This window comes from Meriones unguiculatus, chromosome 5 (genome assembly GCF_030254825.1).
Source record: "Meriones unguiculatus strain TT.TT164.6M chromosome 5, Bangor_MerUng_6.1, whole genome shotgun sequence".
Classification (NCBI taxonomy): domain Eukaryota; kingdom Metazoa; phylum Chordata; class Mammalia; order Rodentia; family Muridae; genus Meriones; species Meriones unguiculatus.
In genome coordinates, this window is record NC_083353.1 from 60,367,380 (window position 1) to 60,391,213 (window position 23,834).

The following is a 23,834-nucleotide window of genomic DNA, read 5'->3' on the forward strand; positions in this document are numbered from 1 at the left end:
TTTTGTTGGAAGGGAATTTTTGTACTCTGGGGTGATTTCTTTGGAAGCAAATTTTTTGTGCTAAGGGTGATTTCTTTGGAAGCGAATATTTGTGTTCTTAGGTGATTTCGTTGGAAGCAAATTTTTTTTTCTTCTGGGGTAATATCGTTGGAAGCGAATTTTTTGTGTTCTGGGGTGATTTCGTGGAAGGCGAATTCTTTGTGTCTCCGGTTTTTTCGAATGAAGCAAATTTTTGAAATAGGGGGTCATTTCGTTGGAAGCGTGTTTTTTTACGTGCTCTGGAGTCTTTTCGTTGGACGTGAATTTTAGTGTTTTGCGGTGATTTCGATGGAAGCGAAATTTTTGTTTTCTAGGGTCATTTTACTGGAAGTGTGTTTTCTGTGATCTGGAGTCATTTCGTTGGATGTGAATTTTTTGTGTTCTAGGATGATTTCTTTGGAAGCGAATTTTTTGTGTTCTCAGGTGATTTCGTTGGTAGCATTTTTTCTTTGTTCTGGAGTCTTTTCGTTCGATGTGAATTTTTGTGGTTTGCAGTGATTTCGATGGAAGCGAAATATTTGTTTTCTGGGGTCATTTCATTGGAAGTGTGTTTTCTGTGCTCTGGAGTCATTTCGTTGGATGCGAATTTTTTGTGTTCTAGGATGATTTCGTTGGAAGCGAATTTTTTGTTTTCTCGAGTGATTTTGTTGGTAGCATTTTTTCTGTGTTCTGGAGTCATTTCTTTGGAAGCGAAATTTTTGTGTTCTGCGGTGATTTCTTTGGGAGCAAATTTTTTGTGTTCTGGGGTGATTTTGTTGGAAGCGAATTTTTGTGTTCTGGGGTGATTTCTTTGGAAGCAAAGTTTTGTGTTCTGGGGTGATTTCGATGGAAGCGAAATTTTTGTGTTCTGGGGTGATTTCGATGGAAGCAAATTTTTTCTGTTCTGGGGTAATTTCGGTGTTAGCAAATATTTGTGTTCTTGGGTGATTTTGTTGGAAGGGAATTTTTTGTGCTCTGGGTTGATTCGGTTGGAAGCAATTTTTTTCTATTCTGGGTTAATTTTTTTGGATGCGAATTTTTTGTGTTCTTCGGTTTTCGTCGGAAGCGAATATTTGTTTTCTCAGGAGATTTCGTTGCAAGCTATTTTTTTGTGTTTTGGGGTAATTTCATTGGAAGCTAATTTTTTGTGTTAGCTGGTTTTTTCGATGGAAGAAAATTTTTCAAGTAGGGGGTCATTTCGTTGGAAGCATGTTTTCTGTGCTTTGGAGTCTTTTCGTTGGAGGTGAATTTTTGTGTTTTGCGGTGATTTCGATGGAAGCGAATTTTTTATGTTCTAGGGTGATTTCGTTGGAAGCGAAATTTTTGTTTTCAGGTTCATTTCATTGGAAGCGTGTTTTCTGTGCTCTGGAGTCATTTCGTTGGAAGCGAATTTTTTATGTTCTCCGGTTTTTTCGATGGAAGCAAATTTTGGAGTTAGGGGGTCATTTCGTTGGAAGCGTGTTTTCTGTGCTCTGGAGTCATTTCGTTCGAAGGGAATTTTTTGTGCTCTGGGGTGATTTCGTTGGAAGCAAATATATGTGTTCTCAGAAGATTTCGTTGCAAGCGAATTTTTTGTGTTCTGGGGTAATTTCGTGGGAAGCGAATTTTTTATGTTCGGATTTTCGATGGAAGCAAATTTTTTAAGTAGGGTGTCATTTCGTTGGAAACGTGTTTTATGTGCTCTGGAGTCATTTCGTTCGAAGGGAATTTTTTGTGCTCTGGGGTGATTTCATTGAAAGCTAATTTTCGATGGAAGAGTATTTTTTCTGTTCTGTGATAATTTCGCTGGATATGAATTTTTTGTGTTATCAGATGATTTCGTTGAAAGGGAATTTTATGTGTTCTTGGTTGATTTCGTAGGAAGCGAATTTTTTTGTGCTCTGGGATGATTTCTTTGGAAGCGAATATTTGTGTTCGCAGGAGATTTCGTTGAAACGAATTTTTTGTGTTCTGGGGTAATTTCGTTGGAAGCGAATTTTTTGTGCTCTGGGATTATAACTTTGGAAGCGAATGTTTGTGTTCTGATGTAATTACGTTGGAAGAGAATGTTTTGTGTTTTGTGGTGATTTCGTTGGAAGCGTGTTTTCTGTGCTCTGGAGTCCTTTCGTTGGAAGCGAACATTTATGTTCTCAGGAGATTTCATTGCAAGCGAATTTTTTGTGCTCTGGGGTGATTTCATTGGAAGCGAATTTTTTGTGTTCTCGGGTGATTTCGTTGAAAAAGATAATTTTTTGTGTTCTAGCATGATTTCGTTGGAAGCGAATTTTTTGTGTTCTGGTGTGATTACATTGGGAACGAATATTTCGTCCCCTGTGGTGACTACGATAGAAGCAAATTTTTTCTCTCCTGGTGTAATTTCGTTGAAAGGGAATTTTTTGTGTTCTAGGATGATTTTGTTGATATCGAATTTTTTGTGCTTTAGGGTGATTTCGTTGGAAGCGAATTTTTTGTGCTTTGGGGTGATTTCGTTGGAAGCAAATGTTTTCTGCTCTGGGATAATTTCGTTGGACGAGAATATTTTTAAGTATGGGGTGATTTCGTTAAAAGCGTGTTTTCTGTGCTCAGGAGTCATTTCGTTGGAAGCGAATGTTTTACGTTCTGGGGTGATTTCGTTGGAAGCGAATTTTTTGTGTTCTCGGGTGATTTAATGGAAGCAAATGTTTGAAGTAGGGGGTCATTTCGTTCAAATCGTGTTTTCTAGCTATGGAGTCATTTCGTTGGAAGCAAATTTTTTGTGCTCTGGGTTGATTTCGTTGGAAGCGAATTTTTTGTGTTCTGGGGTAATTTCATTGGAAGCAAATTTTTTGTTTTCTCGGGTGATTTTGTTGAAAGCCAATTTTTTGTGTTCCAGGGTGATTTCGTTGGAAACGAATTTTTTGTGCTCTGGGGCGATTTTCTTGGAAGAGTATTTCTTGTGTTCTGGGGTAATTTTGTTGTAATCGAATTTTTTGTGCTCTGGGGTGATTTAGTTGAAAGAAAAAGATTTTGTTCTGGGGTGATTTTGTTGGAAGCGAATTTTTTTGAAGTATGGGGTTCTTTCCTTGGTAGGGTGTTTTCTGTTCTCTAGAGTCGTTTCTTTGGAAGCGAATTTTTTGTGCTTTAGGGTGATTTCATTGGAAGCTAATATTTGTGTTCCCGGGTAATTTCGTTAGAAACGAATTTTTTCTGTTCTCGGGTGATTTCGATGGAAGCAAATTTTTAGTGTTCTGGGTTGATTTCGTTGGAAGCGAATTTTTTGTGTTCTGGGGCAATTTAGTTGGAAGTGAATTTTTTTGAAGTATGGGGTGATTTCATTGGAAGCGTGTTTTCTGTGCTCTGGAGTCATTTCTTTGGAATCAAATTTTTTGTGCTCTGGGGTGATTTCGTTGGAGGCGAATTCTTTGTGTCTCCGGTTTTTTCGAATGAAGCAAATTTTTGAAATAGGGGGTCATTTCGTTGGAAGCGTGTTTTCTGTGCTCTGGAGTCTTTTTATTGGATGTGAATTTTTGTGTTTTGTGGTGATTTCGATGGAAGCGAAATTTTTGTTCTCTGGGGTCATTTCATTGGAAGCATGTTTTCTGTGCTCTGGAGTCATTTCTTTGGAAGCGAATTTTTTGTGTTCTCAGGTGATTTCGTTGAAAGCGAATTTTTTATGTTCTAGGGTGATTTTGTTGGAAGCAAATTTTTTGTGCTCAGGAGGGCTTTAGTTGGAAGCGTGTTTTCTGTGCTCTGGAGTCATTTCTTTGGAAGCAAATTTTTTGTGCTCTGGGGTGATTTTGTTGGAAGCAAATTTTTTGTGTTCTCTGGTTTTTTCAATTGAAGCAAATTTTTGAAGTAGGGGGTCTTTCGTTGGAAGCGTGTTTTCATTGCTCTGGAGTCATTTGTTGGAAGCCAATTTTTTGTGCTCTGGGGTGATTTCTATGGAAGCAAATTTTTTGTGTTCTCTGGTGATTTCATTGAAATCGAATATTTGTGTTCCCAGGTGATTTCATTGGAAGCGAATTTTTTGTCTTCTGGGGTAATATCGTTGGAAGAGAATTTTTTCTGTTCTCCGGTTTTTTCGATGGAAGCAAATTTTTGCAATACGGGGTCATTTCGTTGGAAGCATGTTTTCTGTGCTCTGGAGTCACTTCGTTGGAAGCGAATTTTTTGTGCTCTGGGGTGATTTCGTTGGAAGCGAATTTTTTGTGTTCTCACGTGATTTCGTTGAAAGGGAATTTTTGCGTTCTAGGGTGATTTCGTTGGAAGCAAATATTTTGTGCTCTGGGATGATATTTTTGGAAGCAAATATTTGTGTTCTCAGGAGATTTCGTTGGAAAAGAATTTTTTGTATTCTGGGGTAATATCGTTGGAAGAGAATTTTTTGTGTTCTCCGGTTTTTTTGATCGAAGCAAATTTTTGAAGTATGGGGTCATTTCGTTTGTAGCGTGTTTTCTGTGCTCTGGAGTCGTTTCTTTGGAAGCGAATTTTTTGTGTTCTGGGCTGATTTCTTTGGAAGCGAATTTTTTGTGTTCTGTTGTAATTTCGTTGGAAGCGAATTTTTTGTGCTTTGGTGTGATTTCGTTGGAAGCGAATTTCTTGTGTTCTGGGGTATTTTAGTTGGAAGCTAATTTTTTGTGTTTTAAGGTGATTTCGATGGAAGCAAATTTTTGAAGTATGGGTAATTTCATTGGAAGCGAAGTTTTTTGTGTTCTTGGTGATTTCGGTGGTCCCGAATTTCTTGTGTTCTGGGTAGATGTCGTTGGAAGCGAATTTTTTGTGTTCTGGGGTAAGTACGTTGGAAGCAAATTTTTTGTGTTTTGGGGTGATTTCGTTGGAAGCATGTTTTCTGTACATTGGAGTCATTTCCTTGGAAGCAAATTTTTTGTGTTCTGGGGTGATTTTGTTGGAAGCCAATTTTTTGTGTTCTAGGGTGATTTCTTTGGAAGCAATTTTTTTGTGCTCTGCGGGAATTTCTTTGGAAGCGAATTTTTTTGTGTTCTGGGTGATTTCGATGGAAGTAAAAATTTTCCGTTCTGGGGTAATTTCGTTGGAAGCCAATATTTGTGTTCTCGGGTGATTTTTTTGGAAGGGAATTTTTTGTGCTCAGGCTTGATTTGGGTGGAAGTAAATTTATCTATTCTGGGGTAATTTCTTTGGAAGCATATTTTTTTCTGTTCTCGGGTGATTTGGATAGAAGCTCATTTTTTGTGTTCTGGGTTGATTTTGTTGGAAGCGAATTTTTTGTGCTCTTGGGTGATTTCATTGGAAGCATGTTTTCTGTGTTTTGGAGTCATTTCGTTGGAAGGGAAATTTTTATGTTCTGTGTGATTTCTTTGGATGCGAATTTTTTGTGTTCTGGGTTGATTTGCTTGGACACGAATTTTTTGTGTTCTCAGGTGATTTCGTTGAAAGTGAATTTTTTTTTTTTTTGCCTTTCGTAAATTCGTTGGAAGCGAATTTTTTGTGCTCTGGGTTGATTTCTTTGGAAGGGAATATTTGTGTTCTCAGGAGATTTCGTTGGAAGTGAATTTTTTGTGCTTTAGGGTGATTTCATTGGAAGCTAATATTTGTGTTCCCGGGTAATTTCGTTAGAAACGAATTTTTTCTGTTCTCGGGTGATTTCGATGGAAGCAAATTTTTAGTGTTCTGGGTTGATTTCGTTGGAAGCAAATTTTTTGTGTTCTGGGGCAATTTAGTTGGAAGTGAATTTTTTTGAAGTATGGGGTGATTTCATTGGAAGCGTGTTTTCTGTGCTCTGGAGTCATTTCTTTGGAATCAAATTTTTTGTGTTCTGGGGTGATTTCGTTGGAAGCGAATTTTTTGTGTTCTTAGGTGATTTCGATGGAAGCAAATTTTTGAAGTATGGGCTCATTTCGTTGAAAGCGAATTTTTTGTGCTTGGTGTGATTTTGTTGGAAGCGAATTTTTTGTGCTCTGGGGTGATTTCTTTGGAAGCGAATATTTGTCTTCTCAGGACATTTCTTTGCAAGCGAATTTTTTTGTGTTCTGGGGTTATTTCGTGGAAGTGAATTTTTTGTGTTCTGGGGTGATTTTGATGGAAGCGAATATTTTGTGTTCTGGGTTGATTTCGTTGGAAGAGAATTTTTTGTGTTCTGGGGCAATTTTTTGAAAGCGAATTTTTTTGAATTACGGGGTGATTTCGTTGGAAACGTGTTTTCTGTGCATTGGAGTCATTTCTTTGGAAGCAATTTTTTTTGTGTTCTGGGGTGATTTTGTTGGAAGCGAATTTTTTGTGTTCTAGGGTGATTTCTTTCTAAGCATTTTTTTTTTTGTGCTCTGCTGGGATTTCGATGGAAGCGAATTTTTTGTATTCTGGGTTAATTTCTTTGGAAGCAAATTTTTTCTGTTCTCAGGTGATTTGGATAGAAGCAAATTTTTTGTGTTCTAGGTTGATTTTGTTGGAAGCGAATTTTTTGTGCTCTGGGGTGATTTCATTGGAAGCGTGTTTTCTGTGTTTTGGAGTCATTTCGTTGGAAGGGAAATTTTTGTGTTCTGAGTGATTTCTTTGGATGCGAATTTTTTGTGTTCTGGGTTGATTTCATTGGACACGAATTTTTTGTGTTCTCAGGTGATTTCGTTGAAAGTGAAATTTTTTTCCTTAGGGATTATTTCGTTGGAAGCGAATTTTTGGTGCTCTGGGGTGATTTCTTTGGAAGCGAATATTTGTGTTCTCAGGAGATTTCGTTGGAAAAGAATTGTTTGGTTTTAGGGTGATTTCATTGGAAGCTAATATTTGTGTTCCCGGGTGATTTCGTTAGAAGCGAACTTTTTCTGTTCTCGGGTGATTTCGATGGAAGCAAATTTTTTGTGTTCTGGGTTGATTTCGTTGGAAGCGAATTTTTTGTGTTCTGGGGCAATTTAGTTGGAAGTGAATTTTTCTGAAGTATGGGGTGATTTCATTGGAAGCGTGTTTTCTGTGCTCCGGAGTCATTTCTTTGGAAGCAAATTTTTTGTGTTCTGGGGTGATTTCCTTGGAGGCGAATTTTTGTGTTCTGGGGTAATTTCTTTGGAAGCGAATATTTGTCTTCTCAGGAGATTTCTTTGCAAGCGAATTTTTTGTGTTCTGGGGTAATTTCGTTGGAAGCGAATTTTTGGTGTTCTTGGGTAATTTCGATGGAAGCAAATTTTTGAAGTATGGGATCATTTCGTTGGAAGCGTGTTTTCTGTACTCTGGAGTCATTTCGTTGGCAGCGAATTTTTTGGGCTCTGCGGTGATTTCTTTGGAAGCGAATATTTTGTGTTCTCGGGTGATTTCGTTGAAAGCGAATTTTTTATGTTCTAGGGTAATTTCGTAAAAGCGAATTTTTTGAGCTCTGGGGTGATTTGGTTGGAAGTGAATTTTTTGTCTTCTGTGGTGATTTCGATGGAAGCGAATTTTTTATGTTCTAGGGTAATTTCATTTGAAGCTTGTTTTCTGTGCTCTGGAGTCATTTCGTTGGAAGCGATTTTTTTGTGCTCTGCGGTGATTTCGTTGGAAGCGAAATTTGTGTTCTCTGGGGATTTCGATGGAAGCGAATTTTTGAAATATGGGGTCATTTCATTGGAATTATGTTTTCTGTGCTCTGGAGTCATTTCTTTGGAAGCGAATTTTTATGCTCTGTGGTGATTTCGTTGGAAGCGAATTTTTTGTGTTCTCAGGTGATTTCGTTGAAAGGGAATTTTTGTGTTCTAGGGTGATTTAATTGGAAGCAATTTTTTTCTAATCTGGGATGATATCTTTGGAAGTGAATATTGGTGTTCTCAGGAGATTTCCTGGGAAAAGATTTTTTTTGTCTTCTGGGGTAATATCTTTAAAAGAGAATTTTTTGTGTTACGGTCTTTTCGATGGAAGCAAATTTTTGAAGTAGGGGGTCATTTCATTGGAAGCGTGTTTTCTGTGCTCTGGAGTCATTTCTTTGGAATCGAATTTTTTGTGCTCTGCGGCGATTTCTTTGTAAGCGAATATTTGTGTTCTCAGGAGATTTCGTTGGAAGTGAATTTTTTGTGTTCTGGGGTGATTTCGATAAAAGCAAATTTTTTGAAGTATGTGGTCATTGCGTTGGAAGCATGTTTTCTGTGCTCTGGAGTCATTTCGATGAAAGCGAATTTTTTGTGCTCTGCGGTGATTTCCTTGGAAGCGAATATTTTCTTCTCAGGAGATTTCGTTGCTAGCAAATTTTTTGTGTTCTCGGGTGATTCCTTTGGCAGCGAATATTTGTGTTCTCAGAAGATTTCGTTGCAAGCGAATTTTTTGTGTTCTCCGGTTTTTTGGATGGAAGTAAATTTTTGAAGTATGGGGTCATTTCTTTTGAAGCATGTTTTCTGTGCTCTGGAGTCATTTCGTTGGAAGGGAATTTTTTTTGCTCTGGGGTGAATTTGTTTGAAGCGAATATTTGTGTTCTTAGGAGATTTCATTGCAAGCGAATTATTTGTGTTCTTAGGTGATTTCGTTGAAAGGGAATTTTTTGTGTTCTCGGGTGATTTCGTTGAAAGGGAATTTTTTGTGTTCTAGGGAGATTTCGTTGGAAGCGAATTTTTTGGTGCTCTGCGATGATTTCTGTGGAAGCGAATATATGTGTGCTCAGAAGATTTCGTTGCAAGCGAATTCTTTGTGTTCTGGGGTAATTTCGTTGGAAGCGAATTTTTTGTGTTCTTGGGTGATTTCGATGGAAGCAAATTTTTGAAGTATGGGGTCATTTCGTTGGAAGCGTGTTTTCTGTGCTCTGGAGTATTTCGTTGGCAGCGAATTTTTTGTGCTCTCGGGTGATTTCGTTGGAAGCGAATATTTTGTGTTCGCGGGTGATTTCGTTGAAAGCGAATTTTTTATGTTCTAGGGTAAGTTCGTAAAAGTGAATTTTTTGAGCTCTGGGGTGATTTGGTTGGAATCGAATTTTTTTATCTTCTGTGGTGATTTTGAAGGAAGCGAATTTTTAATGTTCTAGGGTGATTTCGTTGGAAGCGAATTTTTTGTGTTCTGGGGTAATTTCATTTGAAGCTTGTTTTCTGTGCTCTGGAGTCATTTCGTTGGAAGCGAATTCTTTGTGCACTGGGGAGATTTCATTGGAAACGAATTTTTTGTCTTCTGTGGTGATTTCCATGGAAGCGAATTTTTTATGTACTTGGGTGATTTCGTTGGAATAATTTTTGTGTTCTGGATTCATTTTTTTGGAAGCGTGTTTTCTGTGCTTCGGAGTCATTTTGGTGGAAGCAAATTTTTTCTGCTCTGGGGTGATTTCTTTGGAAGGGATTTTTTTTGTTCTAGGGTGATTTCGTTGGGAGCGAAATTTTGTGCTCTGGGATGATATCTTTGGAAGAGAATATTTGTGTTCTCAGGAGATTTTGTTGGAAAAGAATATTTTGTCTTCTGGGGTAATATGGTTGGAAGCGAATTTTTTGTGTTCTCGGGTTTTTTCGATGGATGCAAATTCTTGAAGTAGGGGGTCATTTCGTTGGAAGCATGTTTTCTGTGCTCTGGAGTCATTTCATTGGAAGCGATTTTTTTGTGCTCCGCGGTGATTTCGTTTGAAGCGAATATTTGTGTTCTCAGGAGATTTCGTTGCAAGCGAACTTTTTGTGTTCTGGGGTAATTTCGTTGGAAGCGAATTTTTTGTGTTCTCGGGTGATTTCGTTGAAAGCGAATTTTTTATGTTCTATGGTGATTTCTTTGGAAGTGATTTTTTTTGTCTTCTGGGGTCCTTTCATTGGAAGCGTGTTTTCTGTGCTCTGCAGTCATTTCATTGGAACCAAATTTTTTGTGTTCTGGGGTGATTTCGTTGGAAGTGAATATTTTGTGTTCTGGGTTGATTTCTTTGGAAGCGAATTTTTTTGTGTTCTGGGGTAATTACGTTGGAAGAGAATATTTTGTATTCTCGGGTGATTTCGATGGAAGCAAATTTTTGAAGTATGGTATCATTTCGTTCGAAACGTGTTTTCTGTGCTCTGGAGTCAGTTCGTTGGAAGTGAATTTTTTGTGCTCTGGTGTGATTTCGTTGGATGCGAATTTTTGTTTTCTCAGGTGATTTCCTTAAAAGCTAATTTTTTTGTGTTCTAGCGTGATTTCGTTGGAAGCGAATTTTTTGTGTTCTGGGGTGATTTCGATGGGAGCAAGTTTTTTCTGTTCTGTGGTAATTTCGTTGGACGTGAATTTTTGTGTTCTCGGGTCATTTCGTTGAAAGGGAATTTTTTATGTTCTAGGGTGATTTCATTCGAAGCGAATTTTTTGTGCTCTGGGGTGATTTGGTTAGAAGCGAATTTTTTGTCTTCTGTGGTGATTTCGATGGAAGTGAATTTTTTATGTTCTAGGGTGATTTCGTTGGAGGCAAATTTTTTGTGTTCTGGGGTCATTTCATTGGAAGCGTTTTTTCTGTGCTCTGGAGTCATTTCGTTGGAAGTGAATTTTTTGTGCTCTGTGGTGATTTCGTTGGAAGCAAATATTTTGTGTTCTTGGGTGATTTCGTTGAAAGGGAATTTTTTGTGTTCTAGGGTGATTTCGTTGGAAGCGAATTTTTTGTGATCTGGGATGTTTTCTTTGGATGCGAATATTTGTGTTCTCAGGAGATTTAGTTGCAAGCGAAATTTTGTGTTCTGGGGTAATTTCGTTGGAAGCGAATTTTATGTGTTCTCGGGTGATTTCGTTGAAAGTGAATTTTTTATGTTCTATGGTGATTTCTTTGGAAGTGATTTTTTTTGTCTTCTGGGGTCCTTTCATTGGAAGCGTGTTTTCTGTGCTCTGCAGTCATTTCATTGAAACCAAATTTTTTTTGTTCTGGGGTGATTTCGTTGGAAGCGAATTTTTTTGTGTTCTGGGGTAATTTTGTTGGAAGAGAATATTTTGTATTCTCGAGTGATTTCGATGAAAGCAAATTTTTGAAGTATGGTATCATTTCGTTCGAAACGTGTTTTCTGTGCTCTGGAGTCAGTTCGTTGGAAGCGAATTTTTTGTGTTGTGGTGTGATTCCGTTGGAAGCGAATATATGTGTTCTCAGACGATTTTGTTGCAAGCGAATTTTTTGTGTTCTCGGGTGATTTCGTTGAAAGGGAATTTTTTATGTTCTAGGGTGATTTCATTCGAAGCGAATTTTTTGTGCTCTGGGGTGATTTGGTTAGAAGCGAATTTTTTGTCTTCTGTGGTGATTTCGATGGAAGTGAATTTTTTATGTTCTAGGGTGATTTCGTTGGAGGCAAATTTTTTGTGTTCTGGGGTCATTTCATTGGAAGCGTTTTTTCTGTGCTCTGGAGTCATTTCGTTGGAAGCGAATTTTTTGTGCTCTGTGGTGATTTCGTTGGAAGCAAATATTTTGTGTTCTTGGGTGATTTCGTTGAAAGGGATTTTTTTGTGTTCTAGGGTGATTTCGTTGGAAGTGAATTTTTTGTGATCTGGGATGTTTTCTTTGGAAGCGAATATTTGTGCTCTCAGGAGATTTAGTTGCAAGCGAAATTTTGTGTTCTGGGGTAATTTCATTGGAATCAAATTTTTGTTTTCTCTGGTTTTTTCGATGGAAGCAAATTTTTCAAGTATGGACTCATTTCGTTGAAAACGAATTTTTTTTGCTTTGGGTGATTTCGTTGGAAGCGAATTTTTTGTGCTCTGCGGTGATTTCTTTGGAAGCGAATATTTGTCTACTCAGGAGATTTCTTTGCAAGCGAATTTTTTGTGTTCTGGGGTAATTTCGTTGGAAGCGAATTTTTTGTCTTCTCAGGTAATTTCGATGGAAGCAAATTTTTGAAGTATAGGGACATTTTGTTGGAAGCGAATTTTTTGTCCTTTGGGGTGATTTCATTGGAAGCGAATTTCTTGTGTTCTGGGGTAATTTCGTTGGAAGCGAATTTTTTTGTGTTCTCGGGTGATTTCGATGGAAGCGAATTTTTTATGTTCCTGGGTGATGTCGTTGGAAGCAAATATTTGTGTTCCCTGGTGATTTCGTTTGAAGCTAATTTTTTATGTTCTGGGGTATTTTTCTTGGAAGCGAATTTTTTTCTGTTCTCGGGTGATTTCGATAGAAGCAAATTTTTCGTGTTCTGGGTTGATTTCTTTGGAAGTAAATTTTTTTGTGTGTTGGGGTGATTTCGTTTGAAGCGAATTTTTTGTGTTCTCTGGGGATTTCGATGGAAGCGAATTTTTGAAATATCGGGTCATTTCTTTGGAATCATGTTTTCTGTGCCCTGGAGTCATTTCTTTGGAAGCGAATTTTTTGTGCTCTGTGGTGATTTCGTTGGAAGGGAATTTTTGTGTTCTAGGGTGATTTAATTGGAAGTAATTTTTTTCTGATCTGGGAGGATATCTTTGGAAGTGATTATTGGTGTTCTCAGGAGATTTCCTTGGAAAAGATTTTTTTGTCTTCTGGGGTAATATCTTTAAAAGAGAATTTTTTGTGTACTACGGTCTTTTCGATGGAAGCAAATTTTTGAAGTAGGGGGTCATTTCATTGGAAGCATGTTTTCGGTGCTCTGGAGTCATTTCGTTGGAAGCGAATTTTTTGTGCTCTGCGGTGATTTCGTTGGAAGCGAATATTTGTGTTCTCAGGAGATTTCGTTGTAAGCGAATTTTTTGTGTTCTGGGGTGATTTCGTTGGAAGCGAATATTTGTGTTCTCAGGAGATTTCGTTGGAAGCGAATTTTTTGTGTTCTGGGGCAATTTAGTTGGAAGTGAATTTTTCTGAAGTATGGGGTGATTTCATTGGAAGCGTGTTTTCTGTGCTCTGGAGTCATTTCTTTGGAATCAAATTTTTTGTGTTCTGGGGTGATTTCGTTGGAAGCGAATTTTTTGTGTTCTTAGGTGATTTCGATGGAAGCAAATTTTTGAAGTATGGGCTCATTTCGTTGAAAGCGAATTTTTTGTGCTTGGTGTGATTTTGTTGGAAGCGAATTTTTTGTGCTCTGGGGTGATTTCTTTGGAAGCGAATATTTGTCTTCTCAGGACATTTCTTTGCAAGCGAATTTTTTTGTGTTCTGGGGTTATTTCGTGGAAGTGAATTTTTTGTGTTCTGGGGTGATTTTGATGGAAGCGAATATTTTGTGTTCTGGGTTGATTTTGTTGGAAGAGAATTTTTTGTGTTCTGGGGCAATTTTTTGAAAGCGAATTTTTTTGAATTACGGGGTGATTTCGTTGGAAACGTGTTTTCTGTGCATTGGAGTCATTTCTTTGGAAGCAATTTTTTTTGTGTTCTGGGGTGATTTTGTTGGAAGCGAATTTTTTGTGTTCTAGGGTGATTTCTTTCTAAGCATTTTTTTTTTTGTGCTCTGCTGGGATTTCGATGGAAGCGAATTTTTTGTATTCTGGGTTAATTTCTTTGGAAGCAAATTTTTTCTGTTCTCAGGTGATTTGGATAGAAGCAAATTTTTTGTGTTCTAGGTTGATTTTGTTGGAAGCGAATTTTTTGTGCTCTGGGGTGATTTCATTGGAAGCGTGTTTTCTGTGTTTTGGAGTCATTTCGTTGGAAGGGAAATTTTTGTGTTCTGAGTGATTTCTTTGGATGCGAATTTTTTGTGTTCTGGGTTGATTTCATTGGACACGAATTTTTTGTGTTCTCAGGTGATTTCGTTGAAAGTGAAATTTTTTTCCTTAGGGATTATTTCGTTGGAAGCGAATTTTTGGTGCTCTGGGGTGATTTCTTTGGAAGCGAATATTTGTGTTCTCAGGAGATTTCGTTGGAAAAGAATTGTTTGGTTTTAGGGTGATTTCATTGGAAGCTAATATTTGTGTTCCCGGGTGATTTCGTTAGAAGCGAACTTTTTCTGTTCTCGGGTGATTTCGATGGAAGCAAATTTTTTGTGTTCTGGGTTGATTTCGTTGGAAGCGAATTTTTTGTGTTCTGGGGCAATTTAGTTGGAAGTGAATTTTTCTGAAGTATGGGGTGATTTCATTGGAAGCGTGTTTTCTGTGCTCCGGAGTCATTTCTTTGGAAGCAAATTTTTTGTGTTCTGGGGTGATTTCCTTGGAGGCGAATTTTTGTGTTCTGGGGTAATTTCTTTGGAAGCGAATATTTGTCTTCTCAGGAGATTTCTTTGCAAGCGAATTTTTTGTGTTCTGGGGTAATTTCGTTGGAAGCGAATTTTTGGTGTTCTTGGGTAATTTCGATGGAAGCAAATTTTTGAAGTATGGGATCATTTCGTTGGAAGCGTGTTTTCTGTACTCTGGAGTCATTTCGTTGGCAGCGAATTTTTTGGGCTCTGCGGTGATTTCTTTGGAAGCGAATATTTTGTGTTCTCGGGTGATTTCGTTGAAAGCGAATTTTTTATGTTCTAGGGTAATTTCGTAAAAGCGAATTTTTTGAGCTCTGGGGTGATTTGGTTGGAAGTGAATTTTTTGTCTTCTGTGGTGATTTCGATGGAAGCGAATTTTTTATGTTCTAGGGTAATTTCATTTGAAGCTTGTTTTCTGTGCTCTGGAGTCATTTCGTTGGAAGCGATTTTTTTGTGCTCTGCGGTGATTTCGTTGGAAGCGAAATTTGTGTTCTCTGGGGATTTCGATGGAAGCGAATTTTTGAAATATGGGGTCATTTCATTGGAATTATGTTTTCTGTGCTCTGGAGTCATTTCTTTGGAAGCGAATTTTTATGCTCTGTGGTGATTTCGTTGGAAGCGAATTTTTTGTGTTCTCAGGTGATTTCGTTGAAAGGGAATTTTTGTGTTCTAGGGTGATTTAATTGGAAGCAATTTTTTTCTAATCTGGGATGATATCTTTGGAAGTGAATATTGGTGTTCTCAGGAGATTTCCTGGGAAAAGATTTTTTTTGTCTTCTGGGGTAATATCTTTAAAAGAGAATTTTTTGTGTTACGGTCTTTTCGATGGAAGCAAATTTTTGAAGTAGGGGGTCATTTCATTGGAAGCGTGTTTTCTGTGCTCTGGAGTCATTTCTTTGGAATCGAATTTTTTGTGCTCTGCGGCGATTTCTTTGTAAGCGAATATTTGTGTTCTCAGGAGATTTCGTTGGAAGTGAATTTTTTGTGTTCTGGGGTGATTTCGATAAAAGCAAATTTTTTGAAGTATGTGGTCATTGCGTTGGAAGCATGTTTTCTGTGCTCTGGAGTCATTTCGATGAAAGCGAATTTTTTGTGCTCTGCGGTGATTTCCTTGGAAGCGAATATTTTCTTCTCAGGAGATTTCGTTGCTAGCAAATTTTTTGTGTTCTCGGGTGATTCCTTTGGCAGCGAATATTTGTGTTCTCAGAAGATTTCGTTGCAAGCGAATTTTTTGTGTTCTCCGGTTTTTTGGATGGAAGTAAATTTTTGAAGTATGGGGTCATTTCTTTTGAAGCATGTTTTCTGTGCTCTGGAGTCATTTCGTTGGAAGGGAATTTTTTTTGCTCTGGGGTGAATTTGTTTGAAGCGAATATTTGTGTTCTTAGGAGATTTCATTGCAAGCGAATTATTTGTGTTCTTAGGTGATTTCGTTGAAAGGGAATTTTTTGTGTTCTCGGGTGATTTCGTTGAAAGGGAATTTTTTGTGTTCTAGGGAGATTTCGTTGGAAGCGAATTTTTTGGTGCTCTGCGATGATTTCTGTGGAAGCGAATATATGTGTGCTCAGAAGATTTCGTTGCAAGCGAATTCTTTGTGTTCTGGGGTAATTTCGTTGGAAGCGAATTTTTTGTGTTCTTGGGTGATTTCGATGGAAGCAAATTTTTGAAGTATGGGGTCATTTCGTTGGAAGCGTGTTTTCTGTGCTCTGGAGTATTTCGTTGGCAGCGAATTTTTTGTGCTCTCGGGTGATTTCGTTGGAAGCGAATATTTTGTGTTCGCGGGTGATTTCGTTGAAAGCGAATTTTTTATGTTCTAGGGTAATTTCGTAAAAGTGAATTTTTTGAGCTCTGGGGTGATTTGGTTGGAATCGAATTTTTTTATCTTCTGTGGTGATTTTGAAGGAAGCGAATTTTTAATGTTCTAGGGTGATTTCGTTGGAAGCGAATTTTTTGTGTTCTGGGGTAATTTCATTTGAAGCTTGTTTTCTGTGCTCTGGAGTCATTTCGTTGGAAGCGAATTCTTTGTGCACTGGGGAGATTTCATTGGAAACGAATTTTTTGTCTTCTGTGGTGATTTCCATGGAAGCGAATTTTTTATGTACTTGGGTGATTTCGTTGGAATAATTTTTGTGTTCTGGATTCATTTTTTTGGAAGCGTGTTTTCTGTGCTTCGGAGTCATTTTGGTGGAAGCAAATTTTTTCTGCTCTGGGGTGATTTCTTTGGAAGGGATTTTTTTTGTTCTAGGGTGATTTCGTTGGGAGCGAAATTTTGTGCTCTGGGATGATATCTTTGGAAGAGAATATTTGTGTTCTCAGGAGATTTTGTTGGAAAAGAATATTTTGTCTTCTGGGGTAATATGGTTGGAAGCGAATTTTTTGTGTTCTCGGGTTTTTTCGATGGATGCAAATTCTTGAAGTAGGGGGTCATTTCGTTGGAAGCATGTTTTCTGTGCTCTGGAGTCATTTCATTGGAAGCGATTTTTTTGTGCTCCGCGGTGATTTCGTTTGAAGCGAATATTTGTGTTCTCAGGAGATTTCGTTGCAAGCGAACTTTTTGTGTTCTGGGGTAATTTCGTTGGAAGCGAATTTTTTGTGTTCTCGGGTGATTTCGTTGAAAGCGAATTTTTTATGTTCTATGGTGATTTCTTTGGAAGTGATTTTTTTTGTCTTCTGGGGTCCTTTCATTGGAAGCGTGTTTTCTGTGCTCTGCAGTCATTTCATTGGAACCAAATTTTTTGTGTTCTGGGGTGATTTCGTTGGAAGTGAATATTTTGTGTTCTGGGTTGATTTCTTTGGAAGCGAATTTTTTTGTGTTCTGGGGTAATTACGTTGGAAGAGAATATTTTGTATTCTCGGGTGATTTCGATGGAAGCAAATTTTTGAAGTATGGTATCATTTCGTTCGAAACGTGTTTTCTGTGCTCTGGAGTCAGTTCGTTGGAAGTGAATTTTTTGTGCTCTGGTGTGATTTCGTTGGATGCGAATTTTTGTTTTCTCAGGTGATTTCCTTAAAAGCTAATTTTTTTGTGTTCTAGCGTGATTTCGTTGGAAGCGAATTTTTTGTGTTCTGGGGTGATTTCGATGGGAGCAAGTTTTTTCTGTTCTGTGGTAATTTCGTTGGACGTGAATTTTTGTGTTCTCGGGTCATTTCGTTGAAAGGGAATTTTTTATGTTCTAGGGTGATTTCATTCGAAGCGAATTTTTTGTGCTCTGGGGTGATTTGGTTAGAAGCGAATTTTTTGTCTTCTGTGGTGATTTCGATGGAAGTGAATTTTTTATGTTCTAGGGTGATTTCGTTGGAGGCAAATTTTTTGTGTTCTGGGGTCATTTCATTGGAAGCGTTTTTTCTGTGCTCTGGAGTCATTTCGTTGGAAGTGAATTTTTTGTGCTCTGTGGTGATTTCGTTGGAAGCAAATATTTTGTGTTCTTGGGTGATTTCGTTGAAAGGGAATTTTTTGTGTTCTAGGGTGATTTCGTTGGAAGCGAATTTTTTGTGATCTGGGATGTTTTCTTTGGATGCGAATATTTGTGTTCTCAGGAGATTTAGTTGCAAGCGAAATTTTGTGTTCTGGGGTAATTTCGTTGGAAGCGAATTTTATGTGTTCTCGGGTGATTTCGTTGAAAGTGAATTTTTTATGTTCTATGGTGATTTCTTTGGAAGTGATTTTTTTTGTCTTCTGGGGTCCTTTCATTGGAAGCGTGTTTTCTGTGCTCTGCAGTCATTTCATTGAAACCAAATTTTTTTTGTTCTGGGGTGATTTCGTTGGAAGCGAATTTTTTTGTGTTCTGGGGTAATTTCGTTGGAAGAGAATATTTTGTATTCTCGAGTGATTTCGATGAAAGCAAATTTTTGAAGTATGGTATCATTTCGTTCGAAACGTGTTTTCTGTGCTCTGGAGTCAGTTCGTTGGAAGCGAATTTTTTGTGTTGTGGTGTGATTCCGTTGGAAGCGAATATATGTGTTCTCAGACGATTTTGTTGCAAGCGAATTTTTTGTGTTCTCGGGTGATTTCGTTGAAAGGGAATTTTTTATGTTCTAGGGTGATTTCATTCGAAGCGAATTTTTTGTGCTCTGGGGTGATTTGGTTAGAAGCGAATTTTTTGTCTTCTGTGGTGATTTCGATGGAAGTGAATTTTTTATGTTCTAGGGTGATTTCGTTGGAGGCAAATTTTTTGTGTTCTGGGGTCATTTCATTGGAAGCGTTTTTTCTGTGCTCTGGAGTCATTTCGTTGGAAGCGAATTTTTTGTGCTCTGTGGTGATTTCGTTGGAAGCAAATATTTTGTGTTCTTGGGTGATTTCGTTGAAAGGGATTTTTTTGTGTTCTAGGGTGATTTCGTTGGAAGTGAATTTTTTGTGATCTGGGATGTTTTCTTTGGAAGCGAATATTTGTGCTCTCAGGAGATTTAGTTGCAAGCGAAATTTTGTGTTCTGGGGTAATTTCATTGGAATCAAATTTTTGTTTTCTCTGGTTTTTTCGATGGAAGCAAATTTTTCAAGTATGGACTCATTTCGTTGAAAACGAATTTTTTTTGCTTTGGGTGATTTCGTTGGAAGCGAATTTTTTGTGCTCTGCGGTGATTTCTTTGGAAGCGAATATTTGTCTACTCAGGAGATTTCTTTGCAAGCGAATTTTTTGTGTTCTGGGGTAATTTCGTTGGAAGCGAATTTTTTGTCTTCTCAGGTAATTTCGATGGAAGCAAATTTTTGAAGTATAGGGACATTTTGTTGGAAGCGAATTTTTTGTCCTTTGGGGTGATTTCATTGGAAGCGAATTTCTTGTGTTCTGGGGTAATTTCGTTGGAAGCGAATTTTTTTGTGTTCTCGGGTGATTTCGATGGAAGCGAATTTTTTATGTTCCTGGGTGATGTCGTTGGAAGCAAATATTTGTGTTCCCTGGTGATTTCGTTTGAAGCTAATTTTTTATGTTCTGGGGTATTTTTCTTGGAAGCGAATTTTTTTCTGTTCTCGGGTGATTTCGATAGAAGCAAATTTTTCGTGTTCTGGGTTGATTTCTTTGGAAGTAAATTTTTTTGTGTGTTGGGGTGATTTCGTTTGAAGCGAATTTTTTGTGTTCTCTGGGGATTTCGATGGAAGCGAATTTTTGAAATATCGGGTCATTTCTTTGGAATCATGTTTTCTGTGCCCTGGAGTCATTTCTTTGGAAGCGAATTTTTTGTGCTCTGTGGTGATTTCGTTGGAAGGGAATTTTTGTGTTCTAGGGTGATTTAATTGGAAGTAATTTTTTTCTGATCTGGGAGGATATCTTTGGAAGTGATTATTGGTGTTCTCAGGAGATTTCCTTGGAAAAGATTTTTTTGTCTTCTGGGGTAATATCTTTAAAAGAGAATTTTTTGTGTACTACGGTCTTTTCGATGGAAGCAAATTTTTGAAGTAGGGGGTCATTTCATTGGAAGCATGTTTTCGGTGCTCTGGAGTCATTTCGTTGGAAGCGAATTTTTTGTGCTCTGCGGTGATTTCGTTGGAAGCGAATATTTGTGTTCTCAGGAGATTTCGTTGTAAGCGAATTTTTTGTGTTCTGGGGTGATTTCGTTGGAAGCGAATATTTGTGTTCTCAGGAGATTTCGTTGGAAGCGAATTTTTTGTGTTCTGGGGTGATTTCGATAGAAGCAAATTTTTGAAGTATGTGGTCATTTCGTTGGAAGCGTGTTTTCTGTGCTCTGAAGTCATTTGGTTGGAAGCAAATTTTTTGTGCTCTGGGGTGATTCCGTTGGAAGCGAATATATGTGTTCTCAGACGATTTTGTTGCAAGCGAATTTTTTGGGTTCTGGGGTAATTTCGTTGGAAGCAAATTTTTCATGTTCTCGGATGATTTCAATGGAAGTAAATTTTTGAAGTTTCGGGTCATTTTGTTGGAAGCGTGTCTTCTGTGTTCTGGAGTCATTTCGTTGGCAGCGAATTTTTTATGTTTAAGGGTGATTCCTTTGGAAGCGAATTTTTTGTGCTCTGGGGTGATTTCCTTGGAAGCGAATATTTTCTTCTCAGGAGATTTCGTTGCTAGCAAATTTTTTATGATCTCGGGTGATTTCGTTGGCAGCGAATATTTGTGTTCTCAGAAGATTTCGTTGCAAGCGAATTTTTTGTGTTCTCCGGTTTTTTGGATGGAAGTAAATTTTTGAAGTATGGGGTCATTTCTTTTGAAGCATGTTTTCTGTGCTCTGGAGTCATTTCGTTGGAAGGGAATTCTTTTTGCTCTGGGGTGAATTCGTTTGAAGCGAATATTTGTGTTCTTAAGAGATTTCATTGCAAGCGAATTATTTGTGTTCTAAGGTGATTTCGTTGAAAGGGAATTTTTTGTGTTCTCGGGTGATTTCGTTGAAAGGGAATTTTTGTGTTCTAGGGAGATTTCGTTGGAAGCGAATTTTTTTGTGCTCCGCGATGATTTCTGTGGAAGCGAATATATGTGTGCTCAGAAGATTTCGTTGCAAGCGAATTTTTTGTGTTCTGGGGTAATTTCGTTGGAAGCGAATTTTTTGTGTTCTCGGGTGATTTCGTTGAAAGCGAATTTTTTATGTTCTATGGTGATTTCGTTGGAAGCGAATTTTTTTGTGTTCTGGGGTAATTTCGTTGGAAGAGAATATTTTGTATTCTCAAGTGATTTCGATGGAAGCAAATTTTGGAAGTATGGTATCATTTCGTTCGAAACGTGTTTTCTGTGCTCTGGAGTGAGTTCGTTGGAAGCGAATTTTTTGTGTTCTCGGGTGATTTATTTGAAAGCGAATTTTTTATGTTCTAGGGTGATTTTGTTGGAAGCGAATTTTTTGTGCTCAGGAGGGCTTTAGTTGGAAGCGTGTTTTCTGTGCTCTGGAGTCATTTCGTTGGAAGCAAATTTTTTGTGCTCTGGGGTGATTTTGTTGGAAGCGAATTTTTTGTGTTCTGGGGTAATTTCGTTGGAAGGGAATTTTTTGTGCTCTGGGTTGATTTCGTTGGAAGCAATTTTTTTCTGTTCTGGGGTAATTTCGTTGGAAGTGATTTTGAAGTATGGGGTGATTTCGTTAGTAGCTTGTTTTCTGTGTTCTGAAGTCATTTTGTTGGAAGCGAATATTTGTGTTCCGGGTGATTTTGTTGGAAGCGAATTTTTTGTGTTCTGTGGTAATTACGTTGGAAGCAAATTTTTTGTGTTCACGGGTGATTTCTTTGAGAGCGAATTTTTTGTGTTGTAGGGTGATTTTGTTGGCAGCGAATTTTTTGTGTTCTGGGGTTATTTCCTTGGAAGCGTGTTTTCTGTGCTCTGGAGTCATTTCGTTGGTAGAGAATATTTTGTGCTCTGGAGTTGTTTCATTGGAAGCGAATTTTTTGTGTTCCTGGGTGACTTTTTGAAGTGTGTTTTCTGTGTTAAGGTGTCATTTCGTTGAAAGCGAATTTTTTGTGCTCTGGGGTGATTTCTTTGGAAGCAAATATTTGTGTTTTCTGGAGCTTTCGTTGGAAGCGAATTTTTTGTCTTCTGGGGTAATATCGTTGGAAGAGAATTTTTTGTGTTCTGGGGTGATTTCGTTGGAAGCGAATTTTTTGTGTTCTCAGGTGATTTCGATGAAAGGGAATCTTTTGTGTTCTAGGGTGATTTCGTTGGAAGCGAATATTTGTGTTCTCAGAAGATTTCGTTACGAGCGAATTTTTTTTTCTGGGGCAATTTCATTGCAAGCGACTTTTTTGTGTTCTCCGGTTTTTTCGATGGAAGCAAATTTTGATGTAGGGGGTCATTTCTTTGGAAATGTTTTTTCTGTGCTCTGGAGCCATTTCATTGGAAGCGAATTTTTTGTGCTCTAGGATAATTTCGTTGGAAACGAAGTTTTTGTGTTCTCAGGTGATTTCGTTGAAAGGGAATCTTTTGTATTCTAGGGTGATTTCGTTGGAAGCGAATTTTTTGTGCTCTGGGATGATATCTTTGAAAGCGAATATTTGTGTTCTCAGGAGATTTCGTTGAAAATGAATTTTTTTGTTCTGGGGTAATATCTTTGGAAGCGAATTTTTTGTGTTCTCGGGTGATTTCGATGGAAGCAAGTTTTTGAAGTATGGGGTCATTTCGTTGGAAGCGTGTTTTCTGTGCTCTGGAGTCATTTCTATGAGAGCGAATTTTTTATGCGCTGTGATGATTTCGTTGGAAGCGAATATTGGTGTTCTCAGGAGATTTCATTGCAAGCAATTTTTTGTGTTCTGCGTAAATTTCGGTGGAAGCGAATTTTTTGTGTTCTCCGGTTTTTTCGATTGAAGCAAATTTTTGAAGTTGGTGGTCATATCATTAGAATCGTGTTTTCTGTGCCCTGGAGTCATTTCGCTGGAATCGTGATTTTTGTGCTCTGGGGTGATTTCGTTGGAAGCGAATATTTGTGTTCTCAGGAGATTTTGTTAGAAAAGAATTTTTTGTCTTCTGGGGTAATTTTGTTGAAAGCGAATTTTTTGTGTTCTCCGGTTTTTTCGATAGAAGCAAATTTTTGAAGTAGGGGGTCATTTCGTTGGAATTGTGTTTTCTGTGCTCTGGAGTCATTTAGTTGGAAGCGAATTTTTTGTGTTCTGGGGTGATTTCGTTGGAAGCGAATTTTTTGTGTTCTCTGGTTTTTTCGATTGAAGCAAATTTTTGAAGTAGGGGGTCATTTCGTTGGAAGCGTGTTTTCAATGCTCTGGAGTCATTGGTTGGAAGCCAATTTTTTGTGCTCTGGTTTGATTTCGTTGGAAGCAAATTTTGTGTGTTCTCGGGTGATTTCGTTGAAAGGGAATTTTTGCGTTCTAGGGTGATTTCTTTGGAAGCGAATTTTTTGTGCTCTGGGATATTTTTGGAAGCGAATATTTGTGTTCTGAGGAGATTTAGTTGGAAGTGAATTTTTTGTCTTCTGGGGTAATATCGTTGGAAGAGAATTTTTTGTTTTCTCCTTTTTTTTCGATGGAAGCAAGTTTTTGAAGTGGGGGGTCATTTCGTTGGAAGCGTGTTTTCTGTGCTCTGGAGTCATTTCGTTGGATGCAAAATTTTTGTGTTCTGTGGTGATTTCTTTGGAAGCGAATTTTTTTGTGTTCTGGGGTAATTTCAATAGAAGCAATTTTTGTGTTCTGGGGTAATTACTTTGGAATCGAATTTTTTGTTTTCTGGGGTGATTTTGATGGAAGCGAATTGGGTGATTTTGATGGAAGCGAATATTTTGTGTTCTGGGTTGATTTCGTTGGAAGAGAATTTTTTGTGTTCTCGGGCAATTTTGTTGAAAGTGATTTTTTTTGAAGTATGGGGTGATTTCGTTGGAAGCATGTTTTCTGTGCATTGGAGTCATTTCCTTGGAAGCAAATTTTTTGTGTTCTGTGGTGATTTTGTTGGAAACGAATTTTTTGTGTTCTAGGGTGATTTCTTTGGAAGCAATTTTTTGTGCTCTGCGGGAATTTCGTTGGAAGCGAATTTTTTTTTTGTTCTGGGGTGATTTCGATGGAAGTAAAAATTTTCCGTTCTGGGGTAATTTCGTTGGAAGCCAATATTTGTGTTCTCGGGTGATTTTTTTGGAAGGGAATTTTTTGTGCTCTTGCTTGATTTGGGTGGAAGTAAGTTTATCTATTCTGGGGTAATTTCTTTGGAAGCGAATTTTTTCTGTTCTCGGGTGATTTGGGTAGAAGCACATTTTTTGTGTTCTGGGTTGATTTTGTTGGAAGCGAATTTTTTGTGCTCTGGGGTGATTTCATTGGAAGCATGTTTTCTGTGTTTTGGAGTCATTTCGTTGGAAGGGAAATTTTTGTGTTCTGGGTGATTTCTTTGGATGCGAATTTTTTGTGTTCTGGGTTGATTTTGTTGGATACGAATTTTTTGTGTTCTCAGGTGATTTCGTTGAAAGTGAATTTTTTTTTTTTTTTGCCTTTGGGTAAATTCGTTGGAAGCGAATTTTTTGTGCTTTAGGATGATCATT